Raw genomic sequence first — 13,068 nt, forward strand, 5'->3', positions numbered from 1 at the left:
AGCCCAGGGATGGGGCAGCTAGAGTCCACAGAAGTCTGAAGGCAGCTTGAGTGAGAGTGCTTTCATTTGTATCCAGTGATGCTGTCAAAGGTGCCAACATATTTGTATAAAACGGCCAGTTCTCTCAGAGTATGTTTTAGCATATTCTGAAATTTATGCATTTAAGAAAGGAAGGAAGAAAGGAAGAGTGAAAGAAAGAGAGAAAGTGAAATGTGTGCATTTCTCTGCCTGAAAGAGAAGCCATGTGTTTTAGAAATTGCCAGGCTCCTAAGGACACTGAAGAGGTTGCAGCCTTATCACATGATGCTATTTCTGGTTGAGAGCAAACTTAAGCTTTGGTGTTTCCTGACCTCCACAGAATTTACACTCTCCTGCCAATGCCATTGTCCATTCTAACCTCGCTCTCTTCATTTTCTCTCTCTTCACAGGACCCTTGCCTCAACTCTGGAGGTCTTCTCAATCAATAACTGGGGGTTTACAGAAGAAGAGTTGACACACCTGTTCCAGAGCCCACACATCACTCACCTGAAGGACCTGTGTCTGAGGGGAGTCCCCTTGACCTCTGTCAGTGAGTCCCTGCGAGCTCTACTGGAGATAAATGCAGCCACCCTCCAGCACCTGGACCTGGGTCTGTGTGGCCTCCAGGACCCCCAGCTAGAGGCCCTGCTCCCTGCCCTGAGCAGCTGCTCCCAGCTCAGCTCCCTCAGCCTGCATGGGATCCGCCTATCCATGGCCACCCTGGAGAAGCTGCTGCGCTGCACCTCAGGGCTGCAGCTTGAAAGCTGTCAGGAGCTGCTTGTTGCTGGCTTTGAAAGTGACTGGGATCCATGTGGATTCAGTCGGCTAGGAAGGATCGTCAGTTTCCCCAATGAATGGGTACTCACGAGATGCACCACGGGAATGTAGATCCAATGCTGTCTTTGTTGATCTCACAGCAGCCTATGACACGGTCTGGCACCGTGGTCTCCTAGTCAAGATCTCAAGATGCCTGCCTCCATGGGTGGCCAACACTATATCATTTCTTCTCCAAAACAGAAGATTCCAGGTGCATCTGGGTGACAAGTCTAGCAGATGGAGACTTGTCTCAAGTGGCCTCCCCCAGGGCTCTGTTCTGGCTCCTACGCTATTTAATATTTACATCAATCACCTCCCAGAAACTTCTTCAAGGAAGTTCATCTACGCCGATGACATCTGCTGTGCTACTCAGGCATCCAAGTTCGACATCCTCGAGGAAACACTCACGAAAGACATGTCTCTGATATCTGATTACTGTAAAAAATGGCGACTAATCCCTAGCACTGCAAAAACGGTATCATCTGTTTTCCATCTACACCATGCCTCGGCCTTGCGTGAGCTTAATGTGCAGCTTGGCGATACGAGACTCTGGCATGAAGCCCAGCCAGTGTATCTTGGCGTTACTCTAGATCGCACTCTCATTTCACAAACATCTCATAAAAACTGCAGCAAAGGTGGGCACGAGGAATAACATCATTGCAAGACTGGCCAGCTCCTCATGGGGCGCGAGCACTTCCACACTACGATCATCATCTCTGGCATTATGCTATTCCACTGCAGAATACTGTGCCCCAGTATGGTTCCGTAGCCCCCATGTCCACTTGGTCGATTCCAAATTATATTCCTCCATGAGGATCATTTCTGGAACCATCCGTTCCACCCCGGTTCCATGGCTGCCAGTTCTTAGCAACATCGCCCCACCAGATATTCGTCGGGATGCAGCATCATCTAAGTTCATTTCCCACGTCTATGCTCGACCGGACCTGCCAATATACGAGGATATCTTCGCCCACCCTGTCCAACGCTTGACGTCTCATCACCCAATCTGGTCCCCTATGCCTACACTGAACTTCTATGTTCCAGACTCTTGGAAACAGAGTTGGCAGTCAGCTGAGGTAAAGAACAAACACCTCATCACAGACCCCTGCAAGCGTCAACCCGGCTTTGACCTAGCACGTTATGATTGGGCTCTCCTCAATCGCTATCAAACAGGCCGTGGCCGGTGCACTGCTATGTTCCATCGCTGGGGAGCCAGAGACGACCCAAACTGCTCCTGCGGCTCCAGACAGACTACGACCCACATAGTCAACGACTGCCACCTCTCCAGATTCAAAGGAGGTCTTGAAACTTTACATAAGGCTCAACCTGAGGCTGTTTACTGGCTACAGAAGAAGGGCAAATGCTAGAAGAATGCTTTAGTATTGATTCACCAAATTACATGTCAACAGGGGTATAATTCTGGACAGGGGTAGATAGTATCATTGTTATTCAAAGAGATTCTCATGCCTGAGGCTACAAAGTGCCAGGTTCAATCCTCTGCACTATAAACCAGAGCTCAGCAGTGCTTCCATTAAAAAATAAAAAAGGTGGGGGAGTGGGGTTATAATTCTATAACATTCCATTGCCAGCATTCTGAATTCCCAATCCCTCCATTGCAAGCCCCAGCAGTTCTCCTAAGGCTGAAGACATGAGTTAACTGTCATCTCTACAGCTATCTATATGTATTTGAACACAATGCCCCCTTCTCCAAGTCCCCACCCACTCTTCAATTTCCAAGTCACACATAACCCTGTTCCTACAATCAAAGTTAGGGTTGTTAAAACATTAATGTTCTTGCTATTGTCAGTAGTATTTAGTAACCATTATGATCTGAGCCTAGAGTCCAACTTTGATACTCCTGGGTGTTGTGATCTTGAGTTCTGTGAGAGTGTATTGAATACTCCCCAGTGTCACACCCAGTACTGAACGCTTATGTGGCTTCAACTCTACCAATATTTTGATAGGATCACTTCCAGAGTCAACCACAAGTAGTCTCCAATAGTCAGCCTCTCTACCAGAGGACACAAGGCTACAGCAGAAGAACCTGCACTGACACATCTTGCCTTCAATGGCCATCACTCAAACAGTTTTCAGTCTGATGGGCTACATGAGAGTTTTGCCCCACGCCATCTGTTTCAATCTTTGCAAATTATTAATCAATTTTTAGCATTTAAAAAAATTTTTTTTTTTTTTTTTAGTTGCTGTTGGATAGGACAGAGTGAGGCAAACGCTAGAAGAAGGACAGACTGAAATGGAGAGAGGAGTGGGAAGACAGAGAGGGGGAGAGACAGATAGACAGACAGATAGCTGCTTCACTGCCTGAGAAGAGCATGCCCCCCCTTCACGTGGGCATATGGGGACTCAAAGCAGTATCCTTATCGCCAGTCCTTGTGCTTTGCTTCATATGCACTTAACCCAAAGCTCCACTGCACAGCTGCTCATCAATTTATTTACTAATTAATTTATTTATTTATTTTCACTTATTTGTTTTCTTTTTGTTGCTCTTGTTTTGTTATAGTTGTTGTAGGTATTGTTGTTGGTAGGCAGCAGGAAAATAAATAAATAAGCAAAGATGTTTCATTAATATCATTGTGGGATAGAGAGACAGAGCCCGAGCTTCACAGTGGCACGTGTCACACCAGGGTGGAACTCAGGGCCTCATGGTGGAGACTCAGGCACTTTACCTACTGCACCACCTCCTGATCACCCAGTTTCCTTCTTTGTGAAATTGTTTTAGGAAAATAATTCTCCATTTTCAGAAACGGCTTAGAATAAGTCTGTCCTCATAGATAGTAAAAGGTACAAGGATTTCATCAAAGACTGGGATACATGGCATGATGGTTATGCACAGAGACTCTCATGCCTGAGGCTCTAAAGTTCCAGTTCATTCCCACCATAAGCCAAAGAACAGCAGTGCTCTGATTAAAAAAAAAAAAATCACTGAGATAGTACTGAGTTAGTAGATTTATATTTGAATTGACTAATACAGGTAACATTTTTATTCTGTTAGCGAGCAAAATCAAACCACCACCCATTGAAAGGAAGCAAAAGATGTTTATTCATGAATTCGAATCCAGGCCGAGAGGTGACTGACAGCAGTCCACCAGCTCGACCCCTAACAGGCCTCAAACCACACAATTTATAGGATTTCTGAATACACTCAGGGAGGGGGAATGCATCACCTTATCAATCTATATCCAATAGTATGCTATAGAAAACGCAGAATCCAATCATTTCAAACCTAGCAAAAAGCAGGATCCACTCAAAGCAAAGCACGGGCTAATTTCAAACATTGCAAAACCATACAACCAATAGAACCTAGCCAGAGTATGGTCACCACATCTTCCCGCCATCAGCTGCAACCTTTTGGTAAACAGTCTTCTTGTGCAAATGTCCTGATAAGCCTTGCCTGTATGCAGGGTCTTGGTAAACAACTAGTGGCTTAATGGCTTACTGATTAGGTCCTGTTTTCCAAGGGGAAAGGGGAAGGAATTTTCCACTCCACATATTCCAGTATTTGGAGTGTTTATCCAAGTACATAAACTGCAGCTTCTATCCTGTGAGTCCACTGTTCTACCAGACCGCTATTTCTCAGCTGCCAGGAATTGCTGATTAAGCTTGTCAGCATTCACCCTGCTGTTTAAGCCCTGAACTCACCTTCCTCTACTTTCCACATAGGAACAACCAATGATGTTGTTTACCCCTTTTTAGGAAACAGTTTACTTGTTTCCTAAGTCTGTGTATGCTAAAATTATAATACTTAATGACAAATTATCCTGCTTTGCTCAAGGTTCAATAGCATCATGGTTATGCAAAGAGACATTCAGGCTGAGGCTCCAAAGTCCCAGGTTCAATCCCAGCCACCACTATAAACCAGAGTAGAGCAGTGCTTGGATTGCACAATGACCCAAGATTCTCCAGTCTGCACAGCCTCAGAGACAGGAGGTTGGAAGGATGGGCCATCTTCAGTCACTGAGAGGAAAACTCCCACGCTGTAGTATTTTACTCCCTCCTGCTGTCAGTTCAGAGAGACCAAACATGGGAATGTCAGAAAGACTTTTTTTTTCAATATTTCTGGAAAAAAAACCTGGTATGTATACATGAAGAAAACAAATATTTGTGTGGAAAAGTATATAAATATTGGAATTCAGAAATCTTAACAATAAGAAAGTTTACTCACAGAATGCATACACATATTTATAAATGTTGACACTGGTTTTGCATATCATATGAAGAGAAGCATGAGCATTAATTTTTCTTAGATACAAGGGGACAGTTGTACCCCTATATTCACAGCTGCCATCCTCACCCTCCAGCTGTGGAGAGAGTCAAAATGCCCATGCACAGAAGATTGGATGAAAAAAATTAGGGGAGTCAAGGGAGGAATACGCTACAGTTTAAAAGGATGATACTGGGTCCTTTAGGACCAATGGAGCTAGGAATGATTGTGCTCAGTGAAGAGAGTAAGGAGGTGACAGACTGGGGAGTTTCTGTCATACATGGAATAGAGTATTAAAGCACGTGGACTCCCCTTCACGCACGTCACAGGAATGGAGCTGGTTTTGTAAGAATTATGACATCTTTTACTAGGGATGGGGTCACTGAATTTTGACAGGGGGGTGTCATGGAATATGCTCCCCAAATATTATCTCACCTATTCTATTCTTATAGTATTTTATATTATCAGGACATTATTCAACTCTGGGTTTTGGTGCTGTTGGTATTGAACTTGGAACATGTGGTATCTCAGGCATCAAAATGGTTTTGCATAACTATGGCCCTATCTCTGCAGTCCTCCATCTATACTTGTAATCTTGTAAACTATTACTAAATCTCTAATGAAAACATTAAAATTGCTATTTGAAATAGAGAAAATTCTTTCCAAAAGAACTATAAGTTGCAGTTGTCTACATTAAGTTAGCTTATGATCAGTGAAATGCTGAGTTGGCAGGGAGCTGATGTCTCTTAAATACCACACATTGGAGAACTGAATCATTACATAAAACCCTTTTAGTTTTCAGGCCACATTTAGGTGACACAATGATTGACCTGAGGGTACAGATGTCTGATGTTGTTCCTGGGATGTGAACACAAACAAAGCTGCTTCCATGACACAGCATCCCCACCTGAGTAGACATTTCTACATCTCAAGAACCTGCCCTGACACACCATTACCCCCCAAGCCCTCTCAGACTGAGGGTTCACTAAATGCTGTAAATTTGGGGAGTTGTAGCCCCATGTCTCCTGCCTCAATGATTGTTAGCTCATTTATCAGTTCACAAGCAGGATCCACACTACCATCCTCTAAAAGACAGCCAATAATATACTTAAGCTTGTCATTTATTGAAGGGACAAGAGGAAGAAAGAATGGCATAGAGGGGTTGGAGGAGGTTCCTTTGGGTGCTGCTACATGGTGCTGGAAAAGGCCAGAGATGGGGGTGAGACTGCTTTGTAGACACCAGTCATCATGGAATGAAAACATTTACACATGTGCCCACAACTGTAGTGTAAATCATCACGGCCTGTCAAATGAAGATGATAGCAGTGAGCATAACTGAATGATGTTTAAAGGTGAGAGGTATACAACACATCACCCAACACCACATGTCTGTGCCTACCTGTGCCCAAGTTAACCACCACAGTGTTCAGAATGTCACATAAGTTTGATGCCTTTTTTTGCATGGATGATGAATCTTTCATGTAATTCAACACTCCATTCCATATACGAAAAAATCAAAAGCTGTGTGTTAGTTGTCTATCACCTCCATACTTACCTCACTGAGCATATCACCTTCAATTTCGTCCACTTTGTCCCAAAGTTATAATATCATACTCTTAATTTCCAAAGTAGTACTCCACTGAGTCTCTGAACTTCTTTTTAAATATTTATTTTATTGAATATGATTTTATTTGAAAGGGCCTAAGAAATTGAGAGTGGAAGGAGAAACAATAAGACAGAGAGAAAAAGGGGTGAGAGATAAGAGAGATAGAGAGTGGAGAAAGATAGAGAGAGAGCATGAGAAAGAGAGAGAGGAAGAGAAAGAGCAAAGCATACTTCACTAATTATGGAATTTCTCCCCTGCATGTGGAGCCAGGTCCCTTGTTTATAGTAAATATATTCTCAGCTTCCTATACACGTGCTCAGCAAAATCCCATGATATATATATATATTGGGGGCCAGGAGGTGAAGAACCTAGTTGTGTGCACATGTGACAATGTGAAAAGACCTAGGTTCAAACCCCTGGTCCCTAGCTGTAGAAAAAAAGCTTCACAAATGGTTAGGCAGTGTTGCAGGTGATTCTCTGTCTCTCTCCCTCTCTACCACATCTTCCTCTCAACTTCTGGTTGTCTCTATCCAATAAATAATTTATTGTATAATAAAAATAACAAAAAAATATTTCTTTTATTTTATCCAGAGCACTGCTCATGTCTGTCTTATAGTGGTTGAAGGAATGAATCTGGGACTTCTAAACCTCAGGGATGAGAGTCTGTTTGCAGAACGACATGCTGTGTATAACAGGTATATAATTCCATACCATTCCAACCACCAGAGTTCCCTGTATGCATTCCCTCCTTTGAAATATGCAGTATATCTCCTAAGGTCTCAGATTAAGGTTGACAATTATTTCTACAACTGGATATATTTATATAAATTAGACCATTTTCCCTATGGCCCTGCTTTCTCTTTCATTCTAAGTCACAGATAAACCTATTATTCTTTGAGATTTTCCTTCCTTTTTTTATCTTCTTCTATCTCTAGGTGCTGATGGAATCAGATTTCAGAGCTCTCTGGTCATCTACCACTAACATGTCTCCCTCTCTGGGACTATTTATCAAAATGCTTTATGGAGTCCACATAGTGGAAGGTCTGGCTTCTGTCACTTCTGCTCTCCTGCACGTGGGCATTGGCAGGCAGATCCCTAGCCCCAGCCTATTCCTCTTTGCCTAGGAGGAAGGAGGGCTCTGAAAAGGCGGATATTGCAGACACATTGGTGAAGTCATCTGCCAAGGGAGTTCAGGATGGAGTCATACTAGCATCTACAGCTTGGTGGTGAAAAGACACCAAAGCAAAACAACATGTTGAATAAACAGGAAACAAATAGTATTACAGAGCAGATGAGAGTAGGGATTTGGGGGTAGAAAGAAGCTAGAAGTCCTACTTTAGGTCTGCCCCTATGGGTACACGACATTAACAGTTTTTCCCTGAGCTTGATGGATAACAGGGAGGCAAAGTAAAAATACTGATTAAGATGATGGCATCAGAGTTGAGAATAGGACTAGAAAGCTGGACCAGGGCAGACAGTAGCTCCCAAATGTAAAGAATATATAAACACAATTAACTCTCTACCATGTCCACCTGACCAGGGCCCATATATATTCATATTTATAGCACAGGAGCCTGTATAACCTCTGAGTCCCTGTCAGACTGAACTCAGAATCCATGGTCGCAACTAGGAACATTCTAGGCTGCACTTATTTCAGTTCGAGATTTCCTTGAGTGTCAGATAGGATGACCAAGCTTCCATTCAGAAAGTGTGGCAGTTCCTATCATTGCTAATTCATAGTGAGGCAAAGGTCCTGAAGATGCCCACGGAAGGCTAAAAATTCCTTCCTGTATAAAATGACCAATGATGGTGGACCAAGGTGTCTCTTAGAGATCTAAGTCCATTGTACAAGATAGACTTTAACCATAGAAAGCTGAGGACAAAGTTTCACAGAGTTATGGAAGGGACCCCTTGCTCAAATGCTTGGGGGAATATTCAGTCTATTGAGGGTGGTTGGTTCTCAGGTTCCAGTCTGAAGAGATCTCTTAGATGACTAGACAACTATGGCAGATGGGTGAAGAAGAGATCCCTCAGAATGCCTCCAATTCCTGAACTGCGAGCTGTGACCAGGCAGGATTGTGAATACACAGATAGTGCAAGTGTGCAGAGGCCACTGAACAGCCTAAGCAGAGAGGCCCCCTAAGAACATAATGCAGACCCTATCTACATAATTGAATTGTTAATGACCTGGGAAATGTCCTTTTATGCTTCATATTGATTTATTTTTATTTATTTATTTTTTGCCAGAACTCTGCTCAGCGCCTGTTTCTGGTAAGACTGGGCTTTGAAAATGGATGATTTGGTGTCACAGGTTTTGCAATTCCATTATGCTAACCCACCAATGACAATTCAAAAATAGTTGTATAAAATGACCAGTCTCTCAGAGCATATTTTAGCATATTCCAAAATTTATGCACTTAAGAAAGCATAAATTTAAATAAAGAAAGAAAATGAAGAAAGGGAAAGAAAAGTGAAATGTGTGCATTTCTCTGCCTGAAAGTGAAGAAATGTGTTTTAGAAATTGCCAGGCTCCTAAGTACACTGAAGAGGTTGCAGCCTTCAGTCACACTATGTGAATTATGGTTGAGAACAACCTTGAGCCTTGGTGTATCCTGACCTCCACACAACTTAACACTCTTCTGCCAGTGCCATTGTCCATTCCATTCTAACCTCCCTCCCCTCTTTCTCTCTGTCTCTTCCCAGGAGCCTTGCCAACCCCTTGAAGGTCTTCTCACTCACTAACTGCAGGGTAACAGAAGGAGACTGACTCACCTGTTGCAGAGCCCACACATCACTCACCTGAAGGACCTGTGTCCGAGGGGAGTCACCCTGACCTCTGTCAGTGAGCCCCTGCGAGCTCTGCTGGAGGTAAATGCAGCCAACCTCCAGCACCTGGACCTGAATCCGTGTGGCCTCCAGGACCCTCAGCTTGAGGCCCTGAACCCTGCCCTGAGCAGCTGCTCCCAACTCAGCTCTCTCAGCCTGCATGGGAACCGCCTGTCCATGGCCACCCTGGAGAAGCTGCTGGAGGGCTCTGGCCTGGGGGTGGCCTACACTAAGGGCACAGTGTAGGCTAGGCTTTCCCTGCAGGCAGAATCCTCCAGTGAATGGCACCCTGGAATTGTTCCCTGTCTTCTAGCTAATGGGTGGGGAGTCAGGGGCTGAATCCCACTGTGCATGGGAAGCAGCTTGAACATGTGCTGGAGGGTCTCATGATTGTCTTCTCTGAAGAGCCTTGGAGGAGAGAGGGGAGGCCTGAAACAGGGATCCTCTTCAGTGATTTCAGGTGAAAATGCTCAGTCTTCAGTCTCTTTGTGCCACCTGCTGGCAGCTCACACCTGAGAGAACCCAGGAATGACAACAAGACCATCTTTCATTTATTTATTCATTTTTATTTTTGAAGATTTATTTTACTGATTACTTATTTTTTCTACAATTTTGAGGGGGTGGGGTTTTTTTTTTTAAAGATTTTATGTATTTATTAATCAGAAAGATAGGAGAGAGAAAGAACCAGACACCACTCTGGTACATGTGCTGCAGGGAATTTAACTCAGGACCCCATGTATGAGAGTCTAGTCCTTAGCCACTGTGCCACCTCCCAGACCACAGTTTTTAATTTTATAAGCATAAGTTATTTACCAAATAAAAAATAGAAAATATTGACAGAACCATAAGATAAGAGGGAAATTATTCCACACATTTCCCACCAGAGTTCCCTATCCTATCCCATCCACTGGAAGCTTTCCTATCCTTTATCTCTGTGGGAGCAGGGGCCCAGGATCATTATGGGGTGCAGAAGGTGGGAGGTCTGGCTGCTGTAATCGTTTCTTGCTGGACATGGGCATTGGCAGATAGATCCATATTCCCAGCCTGTCTCTATCTTTCCCTAGTGGGACAGGGCTCTGGAGAGATGGGGTTCCATTTCCAGGACATGTTGGTGAGGTCATCTGCCCAGGGTTGTCCAGCTTGCTGTTATGGTAGCATCTGCAACTTGGCATCTGAAAAAGTATAAAGATATGAAGAAGAACAAATTGTTTAATATTCTGGAACCTAAAGGCAAGAATATAGCAGAAGATATTTTAATATCTACGATGACAGATTAACTCTAATATGTTTCTGAAAAATCAAGAACGTTTTTGCTAAAGCAACTTCACCAAGAAGGAAATTCAGTGACCAGGAGGTGGTGTAAGATAAAGTGTCCGATTCTCTACCATGAGGCCCTGGGTTCCACCATGGTGTGAATTGTGCCACTGTGATTTTTTTTTTTTCAATTTGATGGAGTCTCAATGATTTGGTTTTTATTTGCCTGCCCTTGCAATTGGGTTTGTGTCATCAAAGATGCCCGTGAGGTTTAGATGGGAAAGTGTTCCACCAATATTTTCCTCTAAATAGCTGATAGTTTCTGGTCTAACATCCAGGTCCTTGATCCATATGGATCACAAATGAATGCATGTGAAATTTGCTTTTTGATATTAATGATGCTGCCTCAAGCAGATGACAAATGTACAATTTGAGAGTTGCAGATGGAAGTGAGAATGTTTAGGTTTCAGTAGTTTAGGGTGAGTGAGATGTGGAGCAGGCAGGGAGCAGGCCTTGCTGGCTGAGGCCCTCCAGTGACCACCTTGGACAGAGAGATCAAGAAAACCAGCCTCTTTCTTTTCCAGAACATGTCTAGGTACATACAGTACTGGACAGAAACTACTGAGTCTTCTCATCAGCCCCTGTGCTTCAAGACAACCCCCCTCCAATAGTCAGCGTCTCTACCAGAAGATACATGGCTACAGCTGAAGAACCTGCACCCACATATCTTGCCTTCAGTGGCCATCACTCACACAGGGTTCAGTGCTGATGGGCTACATCATGAGAGTTTGGTCCCACTGCATCTGCGTCAATCCTTGCAAGGTCATTCATCAATTTTTTAGCACTTTTTAAAAAAATTCTTATTGTTGTTTTAGTTGTTGTTGGATAGGACAGAGAGAAATGGAAAGAGGAGGGGAAGACAGAGAGGGAGAGAGACAGACAATGCTGACCTGCTTCACCACCTGTGAAGAGCCTCCCCCCCCATGCAATTGGGCATCTGGGGACTCAAACCAGGATCCTAATCTCCAGTCTTTGCGCATTGCTCCATGTGTGCTTACCCCACTGCTCACCCGGTTGCTCATCATTTTTTTTCACTTATTTATTTACTTACATATTTATTTATTTATTTATTTATATTTAGTCATTTTCACTTTTGTTGCCCTTCATTTTCTTGTTGTTGTTGTTGTTGTTGTACTTATTGTTGTTGTTATATGGGCAGAGAGATATCGAGAGATGAGGGGAAGACAGTGGGGAGAGAAAGACACCTGCGGACCTGCTTCACCATCTGTTAAGCGACTTTGCTGCAGGTGGGGAGCCGGGGGCTGGAACCTGAATCCTTACGCTGGTCCTTGTGCTTTGCACCACTTGGGCTTATCACACTTGCTACCCCATGACTCCCTCATTCATCAATTTTTAGACAGGTTTACCATCCTCTTCAAAGGCAGGAGGAAATTAAATTAATAAATAAATAAGCAAAAATGATTTATTGGTATCATTGTGGGATGGAGAGACACATACCGAGCTTCACAGTGGCACGTGTCACACCAGGGTGGAACTCAGGGCCTCATGGTGGAGACTCAGGCACTTTATCTACTGCACCACCTCCTGCTTACCCAGTTTCCTTCTTTGTGAAATTGCTTTAGCAAAAACATTCTCCATTTTCAGAAACGTCTTAGTACACGTCTATCATCATAGATAGTAAATGATATAAGGATTTCATTAAAGGCTGGGGTACATGGCATAATGGTTATGCAAGGAGACTCTCATGCCTGACGCTCCAAGTCTCAGTTTATTCCCATGTACCACCATAAGCCAAAGGACAGCAGTGCTCTGGTTAAAAAAAAAAAAAAAGAAAAAGAAAGGAAAAAGAATTTCATTGAGATAGTACTAAGTCAGTAGATTTAGATTTGAATGAAATGGCTAATACAGAGAACAATTTTATTCCTCTATTTGGAGTGTTTATCCAAGTACATAAACTGCAGCTTCTATCCTGTGAGTCCAGGGTTCTACCAGGGCAGCTATTTCCCAGCTGGCAACAATTGCTCATTAAGCCTGTCAGCACTCACCCTGCTATTTAAGCTGCTATCTCATCTTCCTCTACTTTCCACATAGGAACAACCAATGATTTTTTTTTACCCCTTTCTAGGAAACAGTTTAGTTGTTTCCTAAGTCTGTGTAATACGTAATGACAAATGGTCATGCTTTGCTTGAGGTTTGATAGCATCATGGTTATGCAAAGAGACTCTCAGGAGGAGGCTCCAAAGTTGCCAGTTCAATCCCCTGCACCACCAAAAACCAGAGCTGAGCAGGGTTCTGGTAAAATAAATCA

Source organism: Erinaceus europaeus, chromosome 11 (assembly GCF_950295315.1).
Source record: "Erinaceus europaeus chromosome 11, mEriEur2.1, whole genome shotgun sequence".
NCBI lineage: Eukaryota > Metazoa > Chordata > Mammalia > Eulipotyphla > Erinaceidae > Erinaceus > Erinaceus europaeus.